General features: G+C 42.6%; 1 protein-coding gene across 1 annotated transcript in view; it reads right to left on the reverse strand.

Annotated features, from left to right (window-relative positions):
- LOC114064689 overlaps positions 1 to 22,228 on the reverse strand; it is a 94,932-nt gene that overhangs the window by 68,617 nt on the left and 4,087 nt on the right. Inside the window, exons 2-4 of the mRNA XM_027897951.1 lie at positions 16,274 to 16,309; positions 4,622 to 4,705; positions 1,394 to 1,474 (exon numbers count right to left, since the gene is read on the reverse strand). The gene's annotated coding sequence lies outside the window, so the exon portion shown is untranslated. The remainder of the gene's footprint in view (positions 1 to 1,393; positions 1,475 to 4,621; positions 4,706 to 16,273; positions 16,310 to 22,228) is intronic.

The raw sequence follows: 22,228 nt of genomic DNA on the forward strand, positions 1-22,228 counted from the left end.
GCAGTCCTTTGACCTCCTCCTCCCCAGACAGAGCAATTTGCCTTCTGAGTCAGTTTGAGCTACAGAGAAAACACTTGCAACAAGTGATGTGTGAAGTCCTCCACGGGCAGGCTTGGGAAGGAAGGGACCCTGCCAGAAAGGAGCTTCCCTGGCCAGAGGTTTTCATGGTCCCACTTAAATCACCGCATTCATTTTGTTTGCCATAAAGTTCATTTATTTCAAATTAGAAGAACAATACATAAGATGTTCTTGTAAGTATCCTTCAGAGCTAGGAAGCCATGAAGTTTCCATGCCACACTTTTGGCAGCAGAGAGACAAAAGCCAGATTAGAGAAAGCAGGACTGATACACGTATGGAAACTGAGGTACTTTATGGCTTTGGGAAAAATGGAAAGGTAGTAAATGAGAAAGAGAAGAAGGAAAATGGGAGGCACTAGACCAAGCTTTTAAGTAGAGTAATTATGTGAAAAGACAGAGCAGAGACAAGCCCTATCATAGCTGTTGCACCTCCCGTCAGCATTTATTTCCCCAAGGATAATTGTGCCTCCCTGAACTTCCATAATGGAACAGCAAACACAAAGAATGCAGGGCACTCACATCCTATGACAGGGGAGGGACACACATCAAACTGCAAGGTGTGAGTGCTCTGGAAGCATTATTAACCTTTATAAAACAGGTCTACATAACACCAGGAAAATTAATTAAGTGCACTAGTAAAGCTAGCATCAAACAGGGCTCAGGTGCAAAGTCTGACACACTGTCTTATCCAAGATCAGCTCCATTTAATATGAAAAAAAGGATCCAATTCTGGAAATTCATAGTTTGACAGATTCAAACAACAGTTAGTTCCCCATAGCTCATGAACATGAAAAAAATAATCCACTGCTGCTTTGAGCTTTTGAGCTGCAGTTACTGCACACATGTGGGAGATAATCCTAGGAAGGCCTGAACACCTTTGGGTTGCATTGTCTTCAAATAAATCATTAAATTCTGTTACTCTGTATATGATATTGAGTGTAGTGTCATATAATTAAAATTCTATGACAATTCAATATACATAAGAGACGTGAGTGAACTTATAATTCTGTATCTGGTATTGCAGAGCTTGATGGAACCATTATGCTACGAAATTAGCTTTCCATTAAGGGATGTTCTGAAATTTCAGAAGCTGAAGTGGCAACTTTTAAAGTGGGCACCTGCTATGGATCACATTGAAATAGATTTTTTTCCTGAGTGTTATCTTGTGTTGCTCAAAATTCCCACTGAAAGAAGCCAGAATTTGTTTTGAACTGGTAGAGCACAGACGATGAGTTCCAATCCCCACAGAGACAGAGCCCTTCTGACTACATCATGAATGAAAGCACCTTCCCAGCTCAAATAGAAGCAACTCTCACCTCAGTGTGGCACCGTGTCTTCTCACAAGTGCTCTCCTCTGTTTCTCCAGCAGTCCTTCTTACAGCACTTCCTTGGCACTCCTGTGCAGAGATATAGGAAGGAAGGGGAAAAAAATCAATTTGACCTTTAGGGAACAAGGAGGTACCAGCACTACTGCTTGCAGTCCATCTGCTCATGGGGAAAGAAGGTTTCTTGAGTGAAAACTATTCGCAGAAAATAGAGCTAAAGGAACATCACTCTTGTTGCAAAATCAGGCTCTCAAATATTAAAAATCACCAGAATTAAGGTGATTTGTATGAGATGATGTATTTGAGTACGGTCTTTAATTATGTAACAGCAATTAATTTTCACAAGTTCCACGTTTCTCTCACATAGGAAGGGAGAAAACTCACTCAAGATTTGGTTTATTTTGTATAATTTTTCAGGCTACAAAGAAGAGGGAAGAAGCAACTGTTTTAGGCACCAAAATGCTCTACATCCCTGTGTCCATGGAGAACTGAGGGCACACTGGTGGGGAATTGCATAACCCATGCCACCCTGCCAGCAACCAACCATTGTGGTTTCATGTGTGTACCACTATGGATTTCCAGGAGGAGAGAAGTTTCTGCTGTTTACAGCTCTGACAACTCACAAAAACTCAGTTCCTCACTTCTTCTGCATGGCTTAGAGGTTAACTGCTCCTTCTTTTATCTTCTTATCCCTCCACTCTTCCCATTTCCCTGCAGTCATCTGTAAATAACATTCAGTCCCACTCTCTCCCGTGTTTGTCCTGATCATCAGACACAGGCACACAAACCAAAAGGGATCATGTGTATGAAAACATGAAGTTTCCATTGGAAACCTCCAAAGAAGGCAACAAGCAACACAATCTCTTCAGCTCTGAGAGTACATACCCCACAAAGTCTTAATTAAAACTTTGGAAATAACAACAAACAGTCAGCTTTAACATGAGTGATACCTTTGAAGGGAGAGGAACTGGTCATAACTAATGTTTTGCTGTCTTTGTGAGAGATGAGTACAGTGCTGGAGTTTCTTGTTTACAACATGAGATAAGAACATCCTTAAATAATATTTCGATGGCAAGCACCATCCTAAGCTCCAGCTTCTCTGAAGTCCAATTTATTTCCACAGAAAGAACTGCTGTTAGTGCAGTAGAGACCTCAGTGACTTCAGCTGAATTCAGCCTCAACGTGAGACAGAGGAGTAAATCTCTCTTCCCATAGAAAGTAACAGTATAAACAAAAGGGAAAGCAAATGAAAGAAACTGCAAAAGGGAAAGTATGAAAAGCAAAAACCACAATTAGACTGAGATTAGTCATTAGGGGGTGGTCAGAGCTGCCACTTGTCTCTGTTTGAAAAACACTGAATCTTTTGTCTCAGTCTTCAGTGATTATCTGAAACTTGTAACAGTAGAAGCACACACCATGGTCACAGGGAGTGTGGGATATGCTAGCACAGATGGATCCCAAGTCTGGTAGCTGGGTAGCTCCTTCTTTTATCACAAGAAAAGGCAAAACAAGTACTCAGAAAAGTAGTTTTGCTCCATTCCCTGTATTCTCCACATACACCAGGTAGCAGCTATCACTTATTTTTGCTTATGATCCTACAACAGTTTTTCATCATAAGCTTTTTATGTCTCACCAAAGTGGCTCCACACCTTTTATAAAGGGAGGAGATGCAGTGCTGAGCTCTCTGTAAAAAGCTGTTGAATTCCTCTACTCTTCCCACCTTAGGCTGCAGAACACATGCCACATCTGCAACAGATGGAGCTCAGGGATAAACTGATTGCAGACACATCGTTCAGATGCATTATGGGATATTTAAAGTTTAGTCTTTTGTTAATTCAGAAACACAAATAACTAATTGTATTGTGTCTAGCTCAGATTCTGGATCTTGTGAGTAATTTGGAAAGAACACTGCCTTTGCTTTTATTGTGGGGAGCATTCCCTAAGCATAACGCCATTGGAGATGGCTGACGGGGATTGCATCTGCTTTGGGAGGACATTACAACCATAATAATTAGCATCAAATTAGCTGCTCTCTCATCTTGAGCCAGGCAAGCCCATCACATTCCTTTTCCCAGCTGCCCTCTGGTGGAAGAAGGTTCTGCAGAACAGTCCCAGGCAGGAAAACCTCGGTGCTCTGCACAGGCCAGGTGAGGGCCTCAGGTGGCTTCCACATCCCTGCTTCATTTCACTGGAAAGGGGTTGTGGATGGTTCACTTGTGATTTAAGCCAGGAGGGACCAAATCAGGATGACCAAACTCTGAGCAGATGCTCCCTTCCCAGGGACAGCAGAGCTTTGTGAGGCCAAGCTAGAGTGGTGCTGCCAGAGGTGCTGGGCTCCTGGAGAAACTGCCGGGGTTTAGACCCCAACCAGCTTTGGTGCCTGTGGTTTTGCAGCAGCAGGAGTAGAGGCTTGGGCCAGAGTTTTATCGAGGGAATGACATTTGTGTCTGTCAAAATTACCCCACATCCAGTCTTCCTCCTGCTTAGCCAAGTCACAGGCTGTTGGAAGAATATAGCATGTCTTTTACCTTAGGGGCATCTTAGAAGTGGGGGGGTTACATTGTACCTGTTTACTGGGGGACATAAGGATTGCCAGAATAGAGAGGCAGGAGAGTGTTTAGTTTTGGAGAGGGAGGGTCTGGTTTGCACTGCTGTCATCAGTCACCAGCAGTGCCACAGCTCCTATCCTGTGTCCTCATGGTGCCCTGTCCCTCTGCACCACCACAAAGCCCTGAACAGTGCTAGGAACTGGTGTCCTATACCCACTTACACATCTACACTAAAAAGACACAAAAATAGCACTGCATCTCCTCCCTTTTTGAATGGTATGAAGCCACTTCAGCCTTGAGACAGAAAAAGCCTACGATGGAAAAGTATTGAGGATCACCAGTAAAAAATAACACATCCCCACATGTTCACACAGTCCTGCACAACCAGACAGAGGGAGCCACATGAAGCCAAGAGGTCAGACAGGGCTCAGGGAGTGGGAGAGGTGTGGGCTGCAGTACCCTCTGTGTTCTTGGCCACTCTGCAGTCACTTCCCACCACACACATTAACACGCATGATTAGTGCCCTTGCAGCCTTTGAGTGCAGGACAGATAATGATTTCAAAACCCTGTGTTAGAACATCATCTCTTCAATGACTCCCTCAATCACACACACACCCCCTTGAGTTACCTGACTGCCCTTCCTGTCCAGACAGAGCTAATGGCATTCACCCAGAGCTGCTTCCCCTTGGCAGGAACCACTTGTGTCACACGTCCTGGATCAGTAGGAACGCTCTCTGTGCTTGGTCTAATTAGCTGTAACAGAGGAGGAGAGCAAAATCCAACCCCTGTGTTTGGGTCCTCCTCTCAGTGGAACATGAGCAGTTCCACACTGACCTGCTGACCCCCCACCCAGCAGCATTGGTGCTGAACAGTCTCGGGATCTTTAACAATTCCCTGTGCGCTTCCACACTCCTTTCCCCAAACATATGAAGCCTGGCTGGGGCTGTGGGTGGGGCTTTGTTTTCTTGCCCAGATGGTTTACAGGGCTGCCTTTCTTTGCTCCCTTGTATTTGCACGCACTGGGCATCCCTGGGTGTGTGAGTGGCGTGGGAGTTTCAATGAGAGAGATTTATTGTAGAGGTAAAAGAACCCTGTTTGACATCACAGACCTGATGATGATTTTCAGCTGTATTTCTTAATGATTTAAGTTGTCCCGGAACACTTTTCACACAGAATGGATTTCCACTCCATTACTTTCATAAAGGATTTCAATAAATCTCTCTTGAAATTTAAAACACATATGGAAGTGTTATCAGTGAAAAAGTAAATCCTATGCTTGTCTACCATGCCTTCTACCTGACTAGGGGTGGGATGAGGATGTTCAGATTTTGTCAGGCAGCTTTATATCTACACTATGAAGTGATAAAGGCACTTAATGGTTTGTTTATTTCAGTTTTTCATATAATGTTGACATTCTATGGCAGTTTCATGTAAGCTGTGCCTGGGCATTGACACAACACTGTTCAAAGATACACATGGAATTCTGTAACAAATCTACAAAATTCCCAGGTACCTGAAGCCTTTAGGCCACAAACATGGCAAGAGTACTGAGAAAGGAAAGCATATTTTTCACCCCATGTTTTCAGCAGAATCAAGGGCCATGACTCAGTTTCCCTTCAGACCTTTGGAACACAAAAGACCCTAGTTTGCAAGCTGAGCAATAAAACAGACTCAAGTCCCACACTCACAACACCACCACAATGAGCCCTTCATTAGTTGGCACTTCCCATCAGACTGTTAAAGGGGACACAGGTTTACCAAACAGCTAATCCTTGATAATGAAAGGTTTCCAACAAAGCTGCCTTTCCAGGGAGTCTGGGCACTTTCACATTAGCAAGAAGTGAATAGACAAAGTGGTTCAGGAAATGTGCCAAACAGTAGCTCATGCATTGAAACACAAAGACCTGCAGTCTTCAGGGAGCTAAAGAAAGAATACAGTAGTGTTTTGAGTTGTCGTAATTACTTTCTTCTTCACTTTATTTCATATTATTTAATGAATAGTCTTCAAACTATAGCATATATATATATATACATCTGTCTCTTAAATTTCATTTGCAAATACAGGTCAGTCTCTGCAGTAGCTTATCCCACTCTCCATGTGAGCCAGGTTTCCTCTCTGTATCATGGGCCTCTTCTGGACATGTGCCACTTTTCTTACCATCAGTCCTATGCAACTGTAACACCATCGACAGCCACCCCTTCATTTCCTCAGGGTTTTGTTTTAGTTTGGTATTTAACAAGCCAACAATTGGATCTTTTCCTTCTGGGGTCTATTTTAAGGCAGCTTTGTTTAATCAAATGCAGTTAGGCATTTAAGATCCAAGATAAGTATTTTTCCTTTAGAATAGTAAGGCAATGCATATTATTTGGATTTAGATAAAGAATGTCAGCATTAACATAAAAACATTAAATATAAGGTTATGGAAACAGGTGCCTTTTTTTTTTTGACAGAAGGACATGGCAAAACAAATTCAGGGTGGCTGAAGAACCGGTTCACAAGGACAGAGAAGCTGTAGGGTGGACAGGTTTGAGTGTGGAAGCACAAGGTCTATATAACCCTGAGCACAGTGGAGCCCTGGAAGGGACTGTGTCACCCTCATTTGCCTTCCCTGCAAGTGGTGAGGGGAGCAGGAGGAGAGCACAGCTGGTGTGTGCTGTACCTTCCCACGAAAGAGCAACACACTTCAGTGTGCTGAAAGCAGTTCTGACCACTCCTGACTTACCCATCTATCCTTTTATTTTTTCTCTCCAAGGAAATATGAAGGTACTGTGAATTCGCTGGGAGCACCTGCTCAGTTTTGTGTACACGGTGGGGCAGAGACAGGGAGCTTGTTGGGAAAACAATAACTGCTATAAACCAGCACTGAAAACCCTTGAGACAGAACTAGGCTGACACCTGATGGTTCAAGTTCAAGTCTGAGGACGGGTACACTACTGCTCAAGCTGGTTTGCTGATAGGCTACTCTCCTTCCTTTGAAGGAGAAGTCACTTTGAAGAAGAAGCTTTTATGTCAACGCCCGTCTGCTTCTAATCACTTTACATTCCAGCAGAATTAGCCAGATCACGAGTTCATCTCTGAAAGTCCCGGGCCGTGTGGCCTAAGAGGTTCCCTGCGCCTGGGTGCCGTCAGCCAGCAGAGGGCAAGCTGCCCCCGCTACATTTCCTTCAAAAACTACTGAAGAAATACGTTTTTGGACTGAGCTGGGACTGGGGGGAAAGTAGTAACCCGCCAGAGTTGGAAAACAAAGATGAACCACACATCAAGTGTCCCTCCAAATCAGGCTTCTGGAATAACCCCATTTCAACCCACATAGTTCATTACCTTTCTAAAAATACATTCTTGTGAAATAAAGGTTGCAAATCTTCTCATTTTTTATTTCCTAAAATAAGTCACCAAGTCTTGCAGTGAATGGCTAGCAGCGAGATCTACTTGAAGCTGTAAGTTCTGAAGTCTGCAATATCTATAGGATGCATAAGGGGTTTTTGTGCTGAGTGACCAACCATAACGTGGTGCTGATGAGGATGTGAGGCTTTGCCAGGAAGCACAGCTACTTTGGCAAGAAAGCTCCAGCTTGTGGGACAGGTCTCTCAAGTGACAGTCTGCTTCTGTAGCAGTCTACTGACCTCTGGGCTGAACAGGATCCATCACCTTGCCGGACATTTCCTTCTGTCCTGCCACAGGCACAGGCTGAGCTTGCTGCTCACTCCCCACCATGAGATGGGACTGCCCTGTCTGGGCAACAAAGAACGGCCAGGAGAGTCCTCTCAGTGACATCCAACCTGCTGCTTTGGAGATGCTCACCCTGAGCATTCCAACTGTTTCCTACTACGTCCATCAGTGAGAGGATCAACCTTACCAGCAACCACAAAGGCATGTCTGCTTCCCCTCCAGCCTATCCACCTTTTTCCCAGAGCCTTACCAACTCCTCAGGTGAGTCTCACAACTCAGCTGACGCACAGAGAGCAGCTGGAACCCTTTCTTTGTGAGTTTTTTCTGCAAAGTGCTTGGGACTCATGCTGGAAATACTTTTCAGCTCCACATCCCCATATCCCTTCATTCCCACCCGTGAGGGCACACCAGCATTTGCAAACAAAGAGCTGGAATGTCTCCATGACAGAGATGTACAAAACTGCATTAGTGCTTTGGCTGAACTTAGTACAGCAGAGAATAAATTGGGTAGCTCATCCTGGCTGAGAATAACCCACATTCCAACAGTGATGAGTATACTCTTGCCTTAAAAGTACACAGCAAATAAGTGAAACTTGGGTCTCAATTCCTGTCTACTTGTGGAGGGAGTATATAAATCACTTTGAAGATGTAAGGACTGCATCTGAGCAAAGAATGTAAAATAAGGCTTACCATCAGAGCAGTGTGATTTCTACAGCCCTTAAAGCTATCTGAAGTTGAACACTTGCCATATTGGAGTCCTCTCTTCTTTGTTTATTTGTTACAGTAAACTAATTGAACCAAAGAAGTTATATCATTTTCTCTCTTGGACTAAATGAATAGATAATCTTCATTTGCATTTGGCAGGCTAACACAGACCATTCACCAGTTTTGACAGATATTGCATATAATGGTCTTGTTTTTGTTCAGCTCCGCTATCTAAATATTGAAAGAGTCTTTACACATTACACTCTGTTACTGAAAGACAAAAGCTAAACTGTAACTGAGGCTTCACATCTATGCAGCATCTCTGTTCTGCTAAACAATAGTTCATTCCACAAGAGGCAGAACTGATGAACCCTGGCTTCCTATGGACTTATGTCCCCTGATAGACCCTTTCTCACTAGAGTCACTCTGTTCCCACCCATAAATGCTGACTGGCCAGTTGGGCCTTGTTCCCTCAGTAAGGGCACCCTGTTTACTTAACTGCCAGTGCTTATGGAATTTGCAGGGGACTTTGATACTTTTACCTCTCTTTTAAATTTGGTTAAAAACTCTCAGCTGTTTCAAAAGGTACATGCAGGAGGACAGATAGACATAGGCCTCTCAACTCCCTCATTTCCATAGGAATCAAAACAAAAACTTACTAAAAATTGATTCTTCAAGTTCTTCAGGACAGTGAGAGATGGTCCTTTGCCATTTCAGAAGTCAGTGTTAACTCTGGTGCTGGTTTCAATTGCATTCCCCCACTGCCCACTTTGGGATAGTGACGACTCCCAATAACCCATTCCTTTCACAGCTGTGATGGCAGCAGAGGTTAAGTTTCCATGGACTGGAAGGCATGGAAGGACAGAAAGACATACCCTCCAGGATGCAGGTTTTGATAAAAAGTATTCCAACCCCACACAGCTAAAAAAGCCCCTACTAAACTCTGCACACTCAAACACTTTCAGTGAGTGTTCAGAAATGACTGGGGAGTTTGACAGAGCAGAAAGTGGTGTACAGCCACCTGTAAAGTGTATGTGTTGTGCTTAGTATGGGAGTTAGAAAGGCTGGGCAGTGGCCACTTTAAGTGCATAATACCTTAAACTAAGAGTCAGAAGGGGAGAGCACAGGATTCTCAGGGATTCTCTCTGTCAAGTGGCTGAAGGAGTTAACTTCATACCCCTTCATGTGTTTTCCACAGAGTCTACTGCAATACCACGTTCTGAATTCTTTTGTTACACAGATATGCTGCAGACACTTGCCTGGAATGAATAAACACACAGAAGGTATAAAAAGTATGAGCAGGGTCACCAGGTACAGTCTTTTTGCAGCAGAACTTTCCAGGTCAGTGCTGCAAAGTGGTGACATCAATTGTTGTAACAAAACGTCTCAGCAATGATATAAATCAAGGACATCTGAATTACTTTCTATCCTTCAAAACGTTTTCATCTGGAAGGTGATACTAAGCCTGGTTTCCTGATATATCTGATGCTGTACAACTACACCGGAAGGGTTCAATGGACTGTAAATATGTGTCTGGAAAACAGATTCCCTATTTTCTCTGGAACATAAGATAGTGTGAATAATTACCCAGTGTAGCTGCAGCACTCTTGCTATAAACAAGTAAATATCATATGAAATGTCTGCCTTAACAATTCATCCTCCAAGGCTCAGGCTTTCCTTATTATAATTTTAAGTACCTCATATATTTTTACATGCTGTGTACAGTACAAAGTCTCAGAGAAATGTTTCTCCGGGAAAACCTGGTGAAAATAACAGTTTCATAGCTCTGTATATTTGACTTTAAAATCAATATATCCTGCAGAATAAGCATCTTAATTATGAACCTGAATCTGCACTAAGAGACCCTGGTGGGAACTAAGAGTGGGGATGAAATTTCACCTAACCAATAAATTGCCCTTATTTCATTCCTCACTGTCTCCACTTCCCTGAATGCAAACCCTAGGCCAATTTTAGTCTTATCTTAAAGGGAAACTGAAGCTCAAAATCTCGAGTCACTGAGGCAACAGGTAGAAATCGTAGGATCTACCTACAGTGCATACTCCCCAACATTCTGGTTTGCAATGGACTCTGCTAAATCCAAAGCCAGTGGACAATTTCTGATTTGAAATCATACTGGATCAGGTAAAGCACCTGATGGGACCACAACTTCCCCAGGGATCTTTCAGAAGAAGACAGGAACTGAGCTCAAGCAACAAGAAATAAGAGTTTTGGCTCCCAGGTTAGCACAGCATTGAGGGGATGAGGGATCTTTAAGCCGTGCGTTTTGCCCTCACTGAGGGACACTGAGATGGAAAGATGAACAAGCTGCCCTCTGTATTTAGTCTTTAGAGAGTGAGAAAACCACCACCAGAAGCAGGCACTGCCACGAAGGAAGTATCTTTCCAAGCATCCCAGTGCTCTTTGCACAGTGCCCGGCATAGCCACAAACAGAGAGGTCAATACTGATGTAAATGGGAAGGCTGAAAGGCACTTCACTGCCACTCTGAACCAGGAGGAGCTCCTGGGCCGGGTCCCCCTGAACAGGAGCTCCTGTTTGCATACCCTGCAACAAGGAGGAGCAGGTCACAAATGCCTGAAGGAAGCCAGAGCAGCAATGTGTGAAGGAAGTAGCTCTGTGCTCCCCTCACTGGCCACGGGCCCAGGGGTTTACAAGCCACTTTCTATAGAAGGTGGTTGTCTGCCCCAGGCAGGCAAAGAGGACACTGCTTAGAAACAGTTATAACAAAACAGGAGGCTGCAGCGATGCAAGCTCAAACGTCATGCTGTAAACAGGAGCTTACTGTTGAACACATCTGCCTTTATCTACTGCTACAAATGGATGCCAAGGAAAAGCCTGGGACTGAGTCAATCTAAACTGAAAACAGCCATAGGAAATAATATTGTGGGCTGCTTTGAACCTTTGGGATTCATTCATTCCTAAAATAAAGGATAGACAATATAAGAGTGTTAGGTTATCTGCATTCAGCTCTTTGGTCTGTCTCAGACTTCCTGAATGACCCCGAGCAAATAACTCACTGTATCCACTCCTCACCCTCCTTTGGCTACATCACAAAAAGACACTGGAAGACTGAACGCATGGAGAAGGCACTCAGACACCATGGTGATAAGTTCTATGCAAAAAAAAGTTCTACACAAAAAAAGTACAGGCATTTTTAAAGGAAAAGATAATACTGTCCTGACTTGCTATAAATTGTGTGCTCCCCTGAAAGGTCACCTCTGCCAAGCTGTTTCATTGTATTTTGACTTCACCAAAAAAATTGCAAAGTAATAACTGTTGGGGTTTTTTTATCATTCCCTTTTCCCTCTTTGCAAAGGACAAAGCCATCTTCTAAGTGCTGCTTTACTCTGAAAGTTAAAGCAAGTTATCAGAAAGCTAATGGTGAATTTATTACACACCAGTGTGTTACAATGTCATGTTGAAATTTAGGTTGACCAATGACACAATCTCACTCTCTTGACTGCAGATCAAGTATCTGAGTAGTATAATCGTTGCAGGCAATTCCACCTGTCATGCACTAAGAAACACACACCACTAGTGTAGTCTTTGTACAAGAACCTTTGAAGTACCAGAATGAAAGCAAGTTCTAACTGCAGGCAAACGAATCCAGGTTCTATCTTTGCTTTCAGAGCTTGCACTGACAGCAAACAGAGAATAACCAACATTACACTTCCTCAGCTCAGAGGAAAATACTTGGCACAGCTCCAAGATGGAAGGCAAGGGAGATCTGTAGCACCTTTGTAACCCTAATTCAGGCTACAAACACACAAGGCAGATTACTCAGTGGGCCTTTTTACTGGTATTTAATCAAAGACAGTGTCTGATAATGCATGGCAACAGCTCACCTCTATCCAGTAGAGATATATTTCAACTACAAAGGGAAATGCTGACATTTGCACAAACAGTTCCCACAGTCTGCTGCCTTTGAGCAAGGATTACTGAAAATACTTTCTGACCAGTCCTTTTAAAGATAAATACGCAACAGTGTAAGAGTATGTACAGTGTAACAGGATGTAACATAGGTACACCATAGATATATAATATACCTGCTATGAAAGTCTGCATGGTCTTCCATTCAGTTCTGGATGCTGGAGTTTTATTACTTCCAGATTGTAATATATTAAGGGTTTTTTATGGAGTCCTGTAATAAAATGAGGTCCATGTGGGTTCAGTGGCTGTAGGTATCTCCAATAGGAAAAGACTGGCTGATTCAACCTCACACCACAACAGCCTGAAAAGTCTGCAGCCACTGCCCTACACCTGCTCTGGGAATCTGCATAGCCTAAGATATCAGCCATGACTTCACATCTGTGTTCCTTAAGGGAGGGATTTTTAAAAAATGCAAAAATAACAGTGTCTCCAAAAGTTTTCTTGATCTTTCAAACTTTTATTCTACACTCATAATTTCCAAAGGACACCTCATTTACTTCACAGCAAACATGAACTCATGTTCTGCACCTGCCACTTGTGGAGGTCAGTGCTATAGTGCTACATTTTGTCTGCATGACCACACTGACATGGGGTTTTACAAAAAGATTTTACACAGTTCACCTCAGTGTTCTCCTTCCATGTTTGCTACCAAGACAGAAACACACACTTTTTCTCCACTAAAAAACACACTTGAAACAAATGCAGAATTCTCAAGTTCAGCATAATAATAATAATAATAATAATAATAATAATAATGCATACTTGGACACCATTATGAGATCTTTCTATCACTTTAACTGTCCCTGTGCATGACCAGCATTAGGCATTTCATTAGGCATGACCAGCCTAATGAAAAATCCAGAAGGAAAAATGTGAGTGCACTCTGTGATTAAATTTTCTTGGCTTCAGGGCATTTCACATCTCTTTGGAGTGTCTCACAAAGATGTCATTGCTCTTTAACCCACTGCAGCCCCAAGAGAACTCCGTTTCCCTCAGAACTCACTACATCCACATCACAAGAGGAAAGGAGATACAGAGGACAGATACTCGTGCTACATCAGGTAGATCTGCTGATTGGAGTGAGCAGTGTGGTCCCAACACACCGGCTCAGCTCCATCAGCAACTACAACTAGAAACACATTCAATTCAGTATTTCCCTCTAGGACTGCAGTGGTTGCTGCAGGATAATGTAAATACAAATGGGACAGGAAGGTTCTGCCTAACAGGAATAGAAACAGTAGTTCTCTGTTAAGATTTCACTTGTAATACACCGATAGGATTTTCTGACCAAGGCATAGGATTAGTCCTCACTTCATCCCTTAAGTACATCTCAGGTTTGTTAAAGACAGCTGAAAGGTCTCCCTTCAGTAGCAACACAGCCTTTTTTTCAGACAGTGGCAAAACCACTAATGGCAGTGGACTGACAACTGCCACCAAAAGGAAGTACTTCCTGACAGAGGATGGCACTTGGAGTCACTCTTCTGCTCTCCCAGGGACAGCTCCTCTCTGTCAGCTGAGGAACTTGTCTCCATTGTCCACTTTAACTCCTGACTTACACTTTAAACAAACTTTCTCTGGCAGTCAGACAGATCTATTGTGTCACATGCCTTGATCAGGAAGATAGGGAGCTGACAGGAAACCCCCTTGGCTAAACAAAGCCCAGTTAATGCCAGCTTGCATTTTTGACATCCCTGTCATTGTCTCTCTGGTATGTGTTAGTAACTGGGCAGGATCAAATTGTTGGCAATGGTCACAGAGCTGGCTGCTGGAACAGCCCTTGGAGACAGGAGCTCAGTCATCAGCACCTGACAAATCACAGACCAATGTGAGGTGAACCAAGGTGCACCACTGCAAGGTGCTAACGAGGTATGGTCTGGGTATTGTTCCAGCAAGAGTGAATACTGCCTTGCACCACCGCAGCATCAGTGCATTCCCTGCCTTTCCATTCCCTCGTAACACAGCAGTTTGTATAAAATCAGAAGCAGACAGCAGGTTTGCTCTCCAAGCACCAACAGCTGCTCCCTCAATGCTAAGGGCAGGAGAAGGGATGCTCACCTTCACTGAGTCAGTAACTCCTGCTGTGCTTTTACTTGCATTGTTGACTTTACTCCCATTCAGACACAAGCCTGTAGTTTGGATTTAGTGGTGCCTTAAATCCAACGTGAGAAGACACAAGGAGGATAAAGCTTGAGAGCTATTGACTTTCAATCTCCATATTGCAAACAGGAAGCTGGACACCGAATTACTACCCATCAAGTGCAAGCTAATTTTTTTGCTAATGTGGGTGGTCACAACACAGTGCAGTTTCTGCTCTTTGGGGAGGGCACTGACTTGAACTGAGTAGTGTCATGGAGACAGGAATACAATTATTCTGTGCCAAATGCCTTTCTTTTACCCATCTGTCTCTAAGCTCCACCTGTGTGCTCCCCTCCTCTTAGACCTCTGACCTTGCCTTTTTGACCTGTAATCTCTGCTGTGACTGTTAATGTCATATTTACAATCAAAGTAACTAAATCAAATTAACCAAACAATTGCTTTAGTAACTCTTCTGTATCACTCTATATATCTGGCACCTATTCTATTACTCCAAATAAATTCAACTGTTTAAACTTGCATATTTATCTTACAGTTCTCTACTGCTGTACTGATGACTGAATACACCCTTAAGTGGATAATTCACATTTGAAAGGAGAGAGAGACTCTGTTATGATTTTTGCCAAACACTCTTCAGGGTAGTGGGCAGGTTTTGTGCCACACAAACCTCACTGGCCTCCTCTCTTGTGTCAGAAAAGCTGACATGTTTGTGCTATGTTTTCCCTTCTTCATGAGCCTCCCTGTTCATTTCCTTGTGAATAGCATGGAATATGAAATCATGGCTCTACCCTTCTGTGCAAGAGGTCAGAAAGGTCAGCTATAGCTGTGCGAAGGATGTGGGTTTTTTCCTTTGGTCACAGGAGACCAAGGCTTAGTGTAAGTAATGCAACTTGCCTGAGTCAAATACAACAAACCCTTCAAGTGCCACAGCTTGCAATCATTAAAAATATCCCAGAAATTAAAAGTACAAACCTGGTATAAACAAAAACCTGGCAGTGAGGAAATCACTTTTTTTCCAAAGACTGTTTTGACAAACTATTCAGATGCTGAAAGGGAACCTCATTTCCATCCCAGCACTCTGTCCTCTTGGGAGCCTGGGATGGGGGCAGAGGGGTAAAGAGAAGACTGAAAAGTGACACACACAGTGGGAGTAACCTTCCAGAGATAATCAATGGCTTCGTAATGAGCAGCCAGCTCTACTGAATATTGATTAGCCAGTGCTGGCAGGCTCTGCTCCGGGGAGGTCAGCACTCCTGCCAGCTGCCTTGTGTGAGCACAAAGGAGGCCTCCGCAAAAGGCAAATTGTAAATGGCAGGTTTTATATGAGAGGCACCATTCAGGCCCTCAGGAGAGGAAAAAAAACCCCAAAGTATGGTCACTGCACAAGCAGGCACAAAGCAGCAGCAGTCCTGCTAACTTCTGTTATTATACTGTGCTACAAAGTGCAATCCTGGGTTTACCATAATAAAGTTGTTATAAAGATTATCACTTGCAAGCATGCAGATACCAGGAGCTGCCACAGGTTCTTCTCCCCTAACGATTTCACAGACGTGTGAAATGAGGTGCTCTCACAGACAGCTGCCCTCAGAAGCTTTGCCCAGTGTCACACCTCAGTCCGTGGCAGGTATGAGTACACATTTCAAGCTGGTACCATATGCTGGCCTAGGCCAGCTGTAAGCAGAAGTCATGCACCTGAAGCAGCACAGCTGTGTGTCAGCACTCCATCCCTCTCACAGCACCATCTGATCTTACTGTCCCATTCAGTAACTATGATTTTAGCTTTTTAGTATTTTTAGAATATAAATAGTTAGATATTAATTTTATTATTACAGCCAGTGGTAGATACAGACAGAACTTTTACTGCTGAGGAGATTTGTTATTAGTGAGTAAAAGGATATCCTACCTTTTTAGAAGCAGAGAGTCTTTTCTCATAGGCTTTCTGTGGAAAGAGAAATTGTGACAGTCAGAGAAAAGAGATCTGGAAACTGTGTTCCTTAAAAGAAAAAAAAAAAACACAAATGGAACAAGAAGAAGAAAAGAAAAAGTTCCAGTTCCTGGTTTCTGCCTGGTGTAACTCATCTGACTCCAGTGGGGCTGTCCCACAGTAGATTCGTCCCTCTGTCTTTGCCAAGAAGAGAACAACAGGAGCCAGCCAAAGGCATCTGCTTTTGCATTTCCTCAGTGAATCCGTTCATTATACTCTCATGATAGAGAAGTTGTAAACAAAGGCACTTCATGATGCTGCATTGTGCTATCCATAATTACATTGTATGTGCTTCATCAGCATACATGCTTCAGGGCACACTGCAAAGGCTTTTTATGTATTCAGGACTCTTTCTGAGAGGGTGGGTTAAATGAAGAGAGGGAAAAGCTAACAGTTAAAACAGCAAAGGAAACCCCAACAGTTACTTAGAGAGGAGCTCAGTGTAAGAGGAGGAGAGGAAGCTTTGTGTACACACACTGAAAAAAAAAAAAAAAGATGGTAGCAAAATCCCTGCCTATCAGTATCCCAGTTAGTTTGTGTGCTTTAATACTTTCACTTGTTATTTCTCTTAAAGACCACAAGCCCTTTAAAACAGTTAGCACGTTTATGCAGTTCCGCCACATGAAAATCTCAGCCTGGATGGGGATTCAGAATAACTTTTTTTAAAAAACAGTTCAGTTTGGTAGCTCCCTGATGTTACTTTTACATAAATGACCAACCATGCCCTGACTTCAAAGTGATATGTCAGGTATAACTCCCTAATTTTTGAACATTAGAAAATTCTGGTGTCAGATCATAAGCAAGTCCTAAATTTTTATTACTTAGCAGATGAGCTTAAAGTGCTTGGCAGTATATGGTGCAAGTCATTCTCTGAGATGAAATTCTGTTTATCTTGCAAGCATGTATTAACACAGCTTGGGATGCAATTAAGTCCAGCAGAATATAACACATGTCCTGAGAACTCTGCTTTTAGAGGTCCAGAATCTGCCACCAGAATGTTTGTAATCCACACCCTGTTCAAAAGTATTTGTGTCTGAAAAGAAGAACTTGGAAAAAAAATCCTTAAGATAACCAGCCCCCAGGTGGGTAGGGGAGGCAGGATTAGAGAGCTGGAAGCTGAGATTGGATTGGAAGCTGAGACTGGAGCACAGACAGAGGTAACAAGCAAGGGTGACCAGAGTGGTTGTGGAGGGACAGGGTTTCATGGTGAATTCTCCCTTGTACACTTGTATGCACATATTAAACATTTTGCTGCAAAATCACAATCTTAGGTTTGTTTGGCTTTTAATAGAAGTAATTTTCAAAAGTGAAAGGAGGTAATAGAATGCAACCCATATCAAAATATGCTAAAAATGGCACATAACAGTGTGAAATTGTTTTAAATGCTAGGTTTCACCATGGACTGTGGAACAAAACAGTTTCAAAGTGCATACATCAAGGCAGCATTTGCATAGTTTAACAACAAACTGAAAGTTTTCCAAACTGTGCAATCTCACTTTCTAAAATATTTACTCCATATCCAAAGTTTTCCTCTATTATTGTCAATTACTCCTGTGTTAGAGACCACGAAAGGAAATGTTCGGGCCGTTTTTCCTGAACATTTGTTACATAAAGATAAAAACTGTCAGTCTCGTGTCACTTGAAGAGTGTTCTCAGATGAGTAATTACAGTTAAACAGTAGCACCTTCCTCCAGAAAGAGCTGGATTTACACTTGTTCAAGTGACAATGGACCCAAGCATCAGGTGACAACTGTGCCCAAGTGACAGGGGAAGTGACTCACCCATTTCTCACCAGAAAACCAGAGCCCGAGGCTCTGCCTCACCTGGGCCCCAGGGTTTAGCATCTTGCAGACAGAGCATATCCCAGGAATTCCCTTAACGGGAACCAGCTCTGAAGGAGCTGATTACATGGCAACTCTTTAAAACCTTACCATAAGAGCTGTAGACTTCCTCCTAGTGCTGTTATTTAAAAACTGCTTGTATTTACTTCCCAGTCATCTCATCCATGAGCTTGCCCTTCACAGGGAAGAAAGGAAGCCAGCAAAGGACATGAACAGACATTACCATGTCACAAAACTCCCAGCCAAAGCTTGGTCATTCCATAAAAATTCAGAAAGTTTGGAGACTTGCTTAGCTGGGGATTCAAAGTTGTTAAAGTCAGTGTAACAAGGAGGAAAGGACACCCAATGTCACAAAATAATATATTGCTACTTGGCAACACAATGCAGTCACTCCATAATGGTTTTTGTAGAAGTCCTCTCAGCATTTATAACAATTATTATATTAATGACTATTAATAACATCTTCACTATCTATTCACGTCCACAGATGTCAAAGTCTTTAACACAGACAGGACCACCATTTGGTCATTTTGGGTTACCAAAGGTTTGATGCTGCCATTGTGGCAGGGGGCCATATTGTGACCACTGCCACAAAGAATTCCATGAGACCTGCAGGAACCAACCTGGGCTTCTGCAAATTATCCCCAGACCTCGCACTGCACAGAGCAGAACTGAGAAACATTCTAGATTTATGTGAAGGAAGCTACTTCTACAGGTTAAAAAGTCTTTTTAAAAATTCCTTTGGGGTAATTAAACCAGAAGTAATGCTGAGGCAGAGTGCCAATGTGCACCCTTTGGAATTACTCTGGCTTTCTCCAGAGCCTTAGTGTAGCTCCAGGAGTGAGTCTGTTTCAAAGAAAACTCCCTGTGGAAAACTGGATGAGACCCACATGTTACCTCATCAGCTTTGAAGTTCAGACATATGGATGTGTGTATAAAGACCCTGCAGCTGAACTGGAGGCTAAGCCATCCATCCAGCACAAGTACCCAACACTCACCATTTCCACGAGAAACCAGTGCCAAGTACAGCGGGCACCATTCACGGGGCTTTAAGCCACGGCTTCCCTCTGAGTGAGTCCAGGTCTGGGCTGGAAGGCTGAAACACAAAGCTCCACGCTGCCAGAAAGTGCTGTGTTTCACGTGGCTTGGGATCAAACCCAGCCTGATTTGCACCCAAACCACATACCATTTCAGGCTTGCTTGTAACTTCGCCAGCTGCTGCTGAAGGGTTCACAAACTTCAGTGAACTTGGCTTGAACTTTGCATTGGAAATGAAAAAGTAAAATAAAACTTTCAAGTTGAAGGTTCTGCCTCAAGACCTTTTGCCCATCTCCAATACTGGTGCCTTATAAAACAACGGTTGATGTTCTATTCCACACAATGACCCCAAACCCCATTCCTTACACATACTTTTCCAGGTTTCCTTTTCTGTATGTCTGTATGACTTCTCTCACCTCATTGCTTTCACAGAAACTATAATCTTTGAGGTGAGGAAGAAGATTCTCATCTACAGTAACACTGGAGGCTATGCATAATTCTTGACTCACAGGAGTAAAATCCCTCTATCCCACCAAGCTTACTGAAGGAATGATAACAACACATTCTTTAGGGTTTTCCGAGGACAAATGAAGACGTTGTTTTCTATTTTTAAGGAAAGTTATAAAATAATATAGAAGAACTTGGAAAATTGATCATGGTCCTGTCAGTGCTAGTAATAAACACATAGACACACACACATATACATATATCCCTGTAGCTGTTCACCATCAGTTATGGCAGCTTTGAATCTTCCCAGCAGCAAGTGCCCCAGTGTTTCTCCAGAGAAGTGCATGTTCTTGTCCTGCCCCTCAGTTTCAGCATCCATTTTTAACACTCTCACTTAAAACCTCTGTCTTAGAATAGGCACTGCAGGTCTGGGGAGCTTTAAGATAAACTGCACAGTGGTTCAAAAAGATGAGAAGAAAGGAGAATGAACCACCTGCAACTCTACGTAACTCTTGAAGCTATAACTGTTCAAATAAATAGGATTTAATTTAAAGCAAAAACAGTATATCTCTGAACAATGAAGTTCACAGAAACTTGTTCTAGAATAGCCTTCAACACTATCTGCTTTTCTTCATGCTCATTTTTAGCCTGTTCAGCTGCTCCTTTTTTATAAAGAATTACCATTTTTGTAGTGGCAGCAGTAAACCATTTGACAAAAATAGCTTACACAAACCTCACTCTGAAAACAAAAACCAACTAAACAAAAAACCATTACTCTCTTCTAAACCATTTCAACCAAACATCATCAAAAATGGCATATTTGAAAACAAATGAAGTTATCAGATTTCAGAGGAATGCATTTTTGATTCTGTACACTTCTATTTTATAAGCTATTGCACAGTCACTTCTTGAGTTTTGTACTTCACCTGAGGAACTGGCAAGTAAAAATACTTCCTGTCTCTAACCTTCCCTTATTCATCTGACAATAATCCATTCCTGGTGCTGCTCAGGGGAAGAGCAAAGTGACAGCAGGATCAAACATAACATGTAAATAACCTCAAGGCATTGAGGTTTCTCCTTTGATCTACTGAAACAATGATTTCTCTCTGATAACATAACAGATTATTCCCTGAATCTTCCCATAGCTGCTGTATATTTTACAACACAGGTCCTGACCTTGTTTAGGTAGGTTTGGTTTTCTCTGAAAGCCTTTCTGACAGCTAATGAGAATGTGATATGGTCCCATGCTCTTGGGGTAATACAGTGTAAGGAAATTCCAGCTGACCAACATCCATGCCTGTTTCTGCACTGCTTATGGGACTGTGGCACTTCCATGGAAGTGAAAATTAACTGGGGCAAGAGGGAGAGAGATGAAGTTTTCAGATATGTCTACTCCTTGATATTTCATGGCACATCCCAGAAAGTGTTGTGTTGCTGCAAGTGTAAGCGTGGGAGGGTGAAATGGATTAATAAACAAGCAATTAGGGGTTGGAACTGCTCCAGGCACAAGTACCACAAAAAAAAAAAAAAAAAAAAAAAAAAAAAAAAAAAAAAAAAAAAAAAAAAAAAAAAAAAAAAAAAAAAAAAAAAAAAAAAAAAAAAAAAAAAAAAAAAAAAAAAAAAAAAAAAAAAAAAAAAAAAAAGGCACTTAAAAGTCAAAAACAGTTGCAAAAGCTTCTTAGCAATGTCCTGACATTTTTTATTACACAATTCTAAAACAAATCTGAAAATTCAAATGTTCCATTAATTTAGGATGCTTTTTAACTTACTGTCATTCAAATTTCAGTTCTTCTCTCCTGCTACTGAGTGGCCTTCTCCTCTTCCAGCTGCTCTTTGTCTGTAAAGCAGTGATAGCTACAGGCTGCTGCCCAAATTGGAGACTTGCTGTACCAGGCACATCTTTTCTCTCAGAGAGCTGTGTACGTTCTGGTGGGAATAATCAAGTATTCCCTAAAGATGAAGAACTGATGCAGAGATAAAGCAGTTTATCCAAGGCACTGTTGGGTGCTTGAAGCAGGAACAGGAGTGAGCACAAATCTTCAGTGTCTTCACACAGGACTGTACACATTTGTCAGTCTGGAAAGGATGAGCTCTACTGCTCTGGAAGTGCTCAGCTGGTTTGGGCACACGAGGTAAGACAGTTCTGTGGGATGCACATCAATCCACAGCGTAGGTTTCCAGGGATCAGGGTTTGGACAAACACAGGCTCCAGCCAGGCTGCTGCTCCCCTGGGGATCAGTGTCAGGGGTACCCAACACAAACAACCACCACTCTGCACAGGATCTCTGAACATAAGACAGTGGAGCCAGAGCTGCCGTTCTCTTAGAGCTGACAGATACTTGGAAGGGAACAGCATGGGAAAGAGCACATACCCATGAAAACAAAGGTGTCTGCAGAGTCCTGGCTTCAGTAAGATTGGAAGTGCTGTGAGATTACACTAAGATCACTATAGTTCCCAGGATGTCTTGTGTGCAGATTTGCTTTGGGAACCTTTACCTGCTTCCAGCAGCTTAAATGTAAATTTTTTTCTTTTTCCTTTTTCTTTCTT

This window comes from Empidonax traillii, unplaced genomic scaffold (assembly GCF_003031625.1).
Source record: "Empidonax traillii isolate 1590-97213 ecotype Southwest subspecies unplaced genomic scaffold, ASM303162v1 scaffold570:size522666, whole genome shotgun sequence".
NCBI lineage: Eukaryota > Metazoa > Chordata > Aves > Passeriformes > Tyrannidae > Empidonax > Empidonax traillii.